The sequence below is a fragment of the Octopus bimaculoides genome, chromosome 22 (genome assembly GCF_046866305.1).
Source record: "Octopus bimaculoides isolate indiv1 chromosome 22, ASM4686630v1, whole genome shotgun sequence".
Taxonomy (NCBI): domain Eukaryota; kingdom Metazoa; phylum Mollusca; class Cephalopoda; order Octopoda; family Octopodidae; genus Octopus; species Octopus bimaculoides.
Genome location: NC_142949.1, coordinates 29,994,714 through 30,004,713, shown reverse-complemented (window position 1 = coordinate 30,004,713; position 10,000 = coordinate 29,994,714).

Genomic DNA, 10,000 nt, shown 5'->3' with positions numbered 1-10,000 from the left:
CGGAAGAGCTACTGCTAACCGTTTTCCTCGTTGCTCAAACGTTTCTATTAGCTTGCTTCCTGCATTGGACAAGAACAATAAACAACTTCAAAAATTTATTTTCGTTTCTAGAAAAAACAGAATGTAATACTGTAATAATTGTATTCTGGTCATCCATACATGTAGCGCTCTGTTGTTTTGCGTACCCTGTACTTCTTCGAGGTTTGAAGGAATCGATATCCTCCAACTGGGAGAGAGTCTGGGGAAAGAAGCGGAAAGGGAAATCATTTTAATATAGATTTACATGGAGGTAATTATAAATTCCATTCTGCTTGATTCTGCCAATTTTCTTCACATATTTTTCCTAAGTCTTCATATTTTCTCCAATCAAATTATACTTATATATATAGGTATCTGTATTTATGTATATATATATATATATATATATATATATATATATATATATATATATATATATATATATATATATATATATATATATATATATATATATATATATATATATATGATAGATAGATAGATATATAGAGATATATATTTGTGTGTGTGTGTATATATATATTATACATGAACACACACACGCACACATATATATACACACACGCGCATGCGCACACATATGTATATATATATATATATATATATATATATATATATATATATATACACACACATATATCAGTATGTATGTAGACATATATATGTGTGTGTATTTATATATATATATATATATATATATATATATATATATATAGATAGATAGATAGATAGATAGATAGATAGATAGGAGCAGGCGTGGCTGTGAGGTAAGAAGCTTGCTTCACAACCATATGGTTCCAGTTTCAGTCCCACTGCGTGGCACTTTGGCCAAGTGCCTCCTGCTATAGCCTCGGGTGGAATTGGTAGACAGAAACTGATAGAAGCCCGTCGTGTATATATGTAACATATATTTTAGCCATTTCCCCGCAGACTGAAAGAATAATGAACGACACTAATCGATTTTCGAACCTTATTAGGTTCTTATCAGAGGTGTCTACATCATTGTGATATATATATATATATATATATATATATATATATATATATATATATATATATATATGTATTCGCTGATTTCTTCCAAGGAATCTAATGCTCTTAGATTAGTTTTACCTTGGGGCCGGCCAGATTGGAGCAATCTCAAGTATAACCAGCCGAAATTGCAAAGATAATCTGGAACTCGACTGAAGAAAGAAAACTTCGAATGACCCGTTGTTGTTTTCTTTGTATCGTCTATCTAGATGTTTTGTTGTCCCTTTTTTGTATCACCTAACTGTCTGGATGTTTTGCGTTCTTGTCCCATTTTGTATTATACTAAAAAATCCTAGGACGATTGAAGAGTGACGACGTGTGCAGACCTTCCAATTGGAAGCGCTGAGCAAGTTACAACTTTCGACAGTCACCTCTATGCTTCAAACCATGCAGTTCTGCAACGGGACTGAATAGTCATCTGAAAGGCCACGGATGGAAAGTCAGAAATGCCATTAACAACAACGAAGCGTAAGGAGACAGCAATCATCAGTGAAGATGTAGCAATCGCTATGTATGTATCTGTATGTATGTGTCTGAGAGAGAGAGAGAAATATAGAGAAATATTAAAGTTCTTGTATGCTAGGGAATGTTATATCCCATCTGCTAATATTGTTTGTTATTGTTGTTGTTACCATTGTTGTTGTTGTTGCTAGAGGTGGTGGCTGATGTTGTGGTAAAGATGTGGCGTATCAGAGGAGAAAATATTGGTTGTCAGCAGAGTTTTATGGGTTGGGTTGAAGAACATATAACTACGCAAACTTTATGATGATGATGATGATGATGATGGCGACGACGAAAATAAAATTAAGTTCAATAGTAATGATGACGACAGCAGTGATGATGATGATGATGATGATGATGAAGTGAAGGGGGAGGAGGCGGGAATGTATTGGTGGTAAAAATGGGAGTGTCGTTGTTGTTGGTGGTGTTGATGATGATGATGATGACGACGACGATGACGACGAGGACGACGTTGATGATGATAGTAATGATGATGATGACAATGGAAAGGTAGAGGAGGAAGGCATTGGTGATAAAGATAGCGGTGATGATGATGAGGATGATGATGATGATGATGACTATTGGTGGTGACGTGACAAGACTCTTAGTAAGTACTAACCTGTTTACTGTCAGGTTAACGACCTACCAAACGTCACTGTCTGTTAGAACATCACGTATAGTTGTTGTTGTTGTCATCATTGTTGTTGTTGTTCTTGTCGTTGTTGCTCTTTTTGTTGTTGTTAGCCTCGATGTTGTTTCTGTCGTGTTTGCTGCAGCTGTCGTTTTCGTTGTTATTGTTTTGGTGGTTATTTGTGTTGTATACTGACTGTCGTTGAGATTGTTCTTCTTCTTCTTCTTGTTGCTGCTGCCTGAGTTTTTGTGTTATTGTTCTTGTTATTTTCTGTTATTGTTGTTGTCATCATCCTCGTCCTCGTTGTTGTTGTTGTTGTTGTTGTTGTTATTACTGAGGCTGCTGAAGGCGGCGAGCTGGCAGAATCGTTAGCGTGTCCGACAAAAATGCTTAGCGGCATTCGTTCTGCATCGTTACACTCTGAGTTCAAATTCTGCCGAGTTAGATAGACTTTACCTTTCACCCTTTCAGAATCGATAAAATAAGTACCAGTCAAGCACTGGGGTCGATGTATCAACTTCTTCCCTCCTCTGAAATTTGTGATCCTGTGCCAGAAATTAGAGAGAATTATTGCTGTTGTTGTTAAGGCAATTGTCTGTAGTGAATAAAACAGTCGTGTGTTGAAAGATATTTGACCTTCTAATCCGTTCATCTTCGAGCTCAAAAGAGTTGGTAGAGCATCGGACAAAATAATTAGCGATGTTTCTTCCGTCATTGCGTTCTTAAGGCAGCGGGATAGCAGAATCGTTACCGTGCCGGACAAAATGCTAAGCAGCATTTCTTCCGTCATTGCGTTCTGAGGTCGACTTTGCCTTTCGTACCTTCAGGGTCGATAGATTTAGTACCAGTGATACACTGGGGTCGATGTAATCGGCTAGTCCGCTCTCACCAAATTTCAGGCCCTGTGCCTATAGTAGAAAGGATATTTTTTCCGACTCTTAAGGCGGTGAGCTAGCAGAATCGTTACCGCGCCGGACAAAATGCTAAGCTGCATTTCTTGCGTGATTACGTTCTGAGTTCAAACTCCGTCGAGGTTGACTTTGCCTTTCTTTCTGGGTCGATAAAATAAGTACCAGTTGAGCATTGGGGTCGATGTAATCAACTTACCCCTCCTCCGAACTTTCTGGCCTTGTGCCATGATTTGAAACCGATATTTCTTCCGACTCTGATTTCGTATCCCACCGAGGTCGACCTCACTTTTCACTCTTCCGGGGTCGACAAAAAAAAAATAAAAAATACCAGCTAAGCATTGGGTTTGATTTAATCGACTTGTTCCCTTCCTTCAAAAATTACTCTTTTGAAACATGGAACAAACCGGCGTTCCGGTCAGGGAGAATTTTGGTAACCGGCCGTGTGAGTCCTAGAGGGTAAAAAAATATATGATAGTATATGAGAAACATATGGTCAAGTGTTACATTCCCATTTTAAGACGGTTGGCTGTAATATAAGGGACATATGACTGCAATATCTAACAGTTACTGAAATTACTTAAAACGTTATTTTGCAGTAAACATACCCTGGGTTACACGGGAGAAGAAACGCTTAATCAAATATTCATTATAGATTCTTTAAAATTAAGTATCTCAGAGCATTGATGGTACCTTGACATCTGAAGTCTATTTTGGAGTCGGTCGGATAAAAAAATATATAAATGAAAAATAAATTATTACTAGCTTCTTTTTGAAGTTTAAATATAGAATAAAAAAAAAGGAAAAACCAAATTAATAAAAGAGTAAAAGAGTAAGACTTCCTTTTGGCTATTTATAAATTATATATATATGTGTATATATATATATATATATATATATATATATATATATATATATATATATATATATATATATATATTATAAAATAAGTGTATGTCGTATTTCTGAGAGATATATACACATATTTACGTATGTATATGAATACGTATCTGCTGTTACATAAGTAAAACTGACTTTATGTGAAAGGATTTCAGTTTTTGCGTACACGTTTCACGAAACAAACACGCCTATACATCAAAGGAATACTCACATGAAGAAATTATATACATATACATACATACATATATATATATATATATATATATATATATATATATATATATATATATATATATATATATATATATATATATATATATATATATATGTATATATATATATATATACACACACACATCTATATACACACACACATATATATGTATACATATATATATTCTTATATATATATATGTATATATGCATACATGCATATATATTTATATACATATGATATTATTTAATGTGTATGTTTGTGTATTTACATACATACACTTATACACACACAAAAACACAAATGATGTTTTTTTCTGTAGATGAAAGAAAAAGTACGCACTATATGAGCTAGAGTATATATATATATCAATATATTATATATCTATCTATCTATCTATCTATCTGTATATATATATAATTATAAGATCTGGTAATTAGTCATATATTAATATATTAATTAATATCGATTAATTATCAGGGGGCCAGCACATTTAAAGAATCAAAGAGATTCAGAAATATTATCTGCAATCTCAGGGGATTAAGGTACATTTTAAAAAATAACGTCGACCACTAACGTGGACAATTAATGCGCTAGAAATAGATCACATCTTGTGTCTATTAAGACCTAAAAAGTTACACACTCATACACACACACACACTCATACACACACACACACAAACACACACATAGTTTTCGAAAGGAAAGAGGCTGCTCTTTCTCAGGAATGTATTTCATCCAAGCGTACACCGGTTTAGCTCTATATCGGTTAATTTCTCTGGAATTTGTTAATTTGCGGTGTTAGTATTGGTGTTTATTGATGGTACTTCTTCGACATCAGTACTTTACAGTTATGAAGTACAGTTGTCGCTGTAGATGTTTCCATCTATCCGATGTAGGATAGATATACATGTATGTGTATATATATATATATATATATATGTATATATATATATATATATATATATATATATATATATATATGGGAGAGTATACGAAAAAACAACAACAGACGAGGACAGGTGGTGTAAATAACAAAAGGATGTATTAGTATGACGCTCGGGAATACGGAAAGTCTTTGACGTTTCGAGCTACGCTCTTCAACAGAAAGAATACGGAGACAAGGAGAAAAACACGGAGACAAGGAGAAAAACACGGAGAAAAAAAATTGAATAGTGTTCAGTCAACGACGACTCCGCACGACGACACCAGTCTACAGACTGATGCCTGAGGGTTGAATCAAGTGGCTTCTAGCGGTGGAAGCGCGAACTACAATAGAGTTGTCCCACAGAGAACGTTTCCGGTTACATTTGGGTACCCCCTCGTATATATTTGGGTGTTTATTGAGGAAGTCATCCAGTATGATTGTTATCAAAATATTTAAGCAAACTGTATTTGTTAAAACCTTTCATTTTATGATCTTCAATCAGTTTTATTATCTCGAGCGAGCGCAAAGAGTAACGACGATCATGGACCTGTTTCTCTCGTGAAAACTCTTAGAAACCAAAACCAAACAATATTGCGATTTTTCAAATTTATTTACACGGTTTTCACTCTTTATTTACACTACTTGGTATTGAATTAACGTGGCTGTAGGCAATTATTAATAGAACCGTCTTCAAGATGATTGAAATAAAGAATTCTAAAGCATTGTGTACACAAGTATAACTAAAAATTATTCCAGTGTTACGATGAGTTGCTCAAAACGAACCATTGCTACGTTTCATTCACAAATTTCAATATTGCTATTGTGTAAGGTATTTTTTGTAAAAGAATATCAGCTCCTATACTGAAAAAAAAAATCAACATTTACTAATGGGAGTAGCAAAATTTAGCCAGCATTGAAAATTTGTTTAGCAATGTTCGTGAAAAGAATGCTTCAATTAATGGAGGCATATGCATCAAAATGCAGAAGAGTTTGGAAAAGAAATGAGAAAAAAAAAATTTCACACTAACTGAGAAATAGTGTAGAATGATGAAAAAGACGAGAGAATATTATGAACAACGCATTCATAGTGAGAAGAATTGTGTAGAAACGCGCTCATAGCGAGAAAAATTGTGTGTAAAAAACGCGTTTATGGCGAGAAAAATTGCATAAAAAGGTGTTTAAGTCAAGAAAAATACGTTATCAACTGATGTGTGGATGAAGAGAAAATGACGCAAAATTGTTGGAGAATATTTTCTTAAAATTATTTACGCCCCAATAAAACGAGAACTTAATTTTTTTTGCAATACTCGAGTATATTTAAATATTCTGAAATGAAGTAACTGAAAGTTGCTTCTTGCGTTAATAATAAAAAGATTGAAACGAGAACTAGTACTGATTAGAAAATGCATTCTTGATGGTTAATTTATTCATTAATGTTCTAGAGCATACTCGTGGATGGTTTACGACAACAAATAACAACGAAACAATATCCCACCTTAATATACTTTACGATGTCGTGCAGCTACTGTTTATACCTCGTTCAGAGATTTATTATTGCTTGTTTACACTTTTTCAAGATCAGTGAATTTTCGTCACTGGAAAAAGGATATATGTATTTGCATTGGGACCCCTTCGCATCGAAGATTGGTGATTGTCGTGCGCTGACGAAGGGTAAATACCCAGAAACCCGGGTCCGTGCGTATCACGTCAGCCTTCCCGAGACAGTACTTCTTGATACCTCAAACATTTCGGCTGTTTTCGTTATTCTAGCGCCTGCCATACGAGCACCAACAATTTGACCTCTTTGACAGTCCGACAGATCTGTCATTTTAATGAATTTTAATTACCTTTTTCTGACGATATCTGAAAAGAAAGAGCACTTTCAGCAAAACATATCAAGCAACACTAATAATAAATAAAAAAAAAACATAAAAATAAACAAGCTTTTGACGCTTTTCTAGATATTTCAAAATTATAATGCTATGATGCTAGGTGTTTCCATTATTTTGTCCAACCCCTGTGTATATATATATACATTATACACATATATATATATATATATATATATATATATATACATAAATACACATACACATGCTCATGGTTCATCCTTTCTCTGTCTATGTATCTGTCTGTCTGTCTCTCTGTCTGTCTCTCGTTATATATATATATATATATATATATATAATACATATGCATACACATATATAGAGAGAGATACACATACACATATACATACATACACATAATTACCCAGATATTTTGATAGATACACATACACGTTCATATATAAAAGCTGTTATATGAGTTTGTATGAGTTTCTCTCTCACTCTCTCTCTCTCTCTCTCTCTCTGCCTCTCCTTCTCTGTCTGTCTATTTCTCTCACTCACTTCTCTCTCCCTCTCCCCCCCCCCCATTCTCCCACCCTTTCCCTCTCATCTCGTCTTTGTCTTAATATGTATCTGTGTACAACTGATACGAAACACAGGCGCCTATTAAGAGCTTAATCCGAGTTGAGTAGAGTCACATAAGAAGTGTTATGTTGCGAGGAGCTCCAAGCAGGATTACAAGTGCATTTAGTGTTCATAATAACAGTGTTTGTCAAATAAAAAAGCCTGCATAATCCATTGCTTAAACTAACTATACCAATAGAATTGAGCGGCGAGCAAATTACAGTATGATTAAAACTATTTAGATTAGAGTGGATTAGTTAATCCGTTATATGCGTGAGTACAGTGTTTCCGAGTGTGAAGAATATTTGTAATGTGCCTGCGTGTATACGTGTGTGTGTGTGTGTGTGTGTGTGTGTGTGTGTGTATGTGTGTGTGTATGTGTCTGTGTGTATGTGTGTGTATGTGCGTGTGAAAGTACGCAACCACATACACACACACGTATATATATATATATATATATATATATATATATATGCACACACATACACACACGCACTCACACACATACACGCACGCACTCACACACACACAAATATATACATACACACAGTAGTACATATCTCTATCTATCTAATTATCTAATATATATATATATATATATATATATATATATATATATATATATATATATACATACACATGTATGCATACACACACAAACACATATTTATAGTAAGATAGACATAAAAAAGCAAAGAAGAAAGGTAAATATTTCTCAGATGAGAAATTATTAATATTTTCATTTTTAATATCTAACATACTCAGCTTGTTGCTTGTTGTGTCATTAATGTACCCCTTGTTTACTCCCTTGAATGAAGGTCGTATTTTCAAGTCTCGGGAACTTAAAGCAAACTTCTTACACTACCAAGAAACGCTGTTTTCTACATATTTTATTTTTATTCCTATTATTTCCAGTTAATTAAAAAGTCGTTTTTACTCACAATAACTAAGGCGCCAAAAATTCTTGGAGGATTATACTCTTTTATCATTGACCAGTGGATTTTGGTTTTTTTCCCTCTAAGTTTCGCATCACGTCAGTTTATTTTTCTCCTTTTTCGTTGATTCTACTGTCACCAAACAAATATCTAATTTGATAATCTTCAAGTTTAAAAAATATGTCTAACATTTGTAACTTGCATTAAAAGGAAAAAATCGTACCCTCTTTTCTCTCCTTTATTGTACTTTTCACAATGAAGAAAAAGTCAAACACAGCAAGTGAACGTGTGAAAAAAGAAATTTGAATTTTGAGGTGTATCTATATAGCAACATTTTTATTTAAACTTTCTCTGTTAACTTATCAAATCCAATTACATGAAAGGGTTGCGTTTTGAGATTTAAATTTGGTAATTTTCTAAGATTTTAATTCTTGTGCATAAGAGGCCGACCGACCTTGAAGTTCCCTGGACCGCGCTACCAATGGTTTAAATCCGGTCCTGCTCATATAGTTGGTTACCTGGTTTCCATGATTTATAAATGACAGAAATAACAAGCAATCCCACCGAACAGGGCGCTCGTCCACTGCAGGGTTCAACGCTAGCAAACTCAGAGGGGACGGGAGAAGTCGATAACTGTAGTACTTGACCGGTAATTTATTTTAATTGACACCTAAGGAATAAAAGACAAAGTTGACCTTAGCTGGATTTGAACTCAGGACGTAAAGAGCTGGAAGAAATGTCGCTACACATTTTTTTCCGACCTGCTAACGATTCTGTCAATCCACTGGTTTCTATTAAATTTCTGGTTAATCCTTTTTCTTCCAGCATCTCTCTTCTGATGCCGGTGTCTTTTGCTGATGTCTTTCTGTTCCTAGTTGAGAGTGATTACCCTGTATTTAAATATTCTTTTTTTTCAACTGTCTCCAAACATTGTTTTTATTTTATCTTTAAGTTTTTGCTGGTAGCAAATTTATTTATTTAAACAAAAATGAGCCAAGAGAAAAAAAATACAAAAAACAAAAAAATCAGCAACTGAGAGTGGTCAGCTAAATGCATTTAAACAACGCAGTCAAGCGATGTTGGTATTATTTTCGTGTCCAAAGATCCTGAGAAATCTTAATGTGGCTGTGGAAATCGATCCTTGACACTGATTTGCTTTTCTTCCTACCTGCACCGAATATCACGCCATTGAATTCGAGCCCATCTCTTTAGACTTCGAGATCTGAATACAAAAGTAAATTAAAGGTTAATTTCTCGCGTCAAGCCGATTCATAAGGGGCCGATTTTTTAAGGCGGCGAGTTGGCAGAAACGTTAGCGCGTGGGGCGAAATGCTTAGTGGTACTTCGTTTGTCTTTACATTCTGAGTTCAAATTCCGCCGAGGGCGACTTTACCTTTCATCCCTCGGGGTCGTTAAAATAAATACCAGTTGAGTAAAATTTCAGGCCTTGTATCTATAG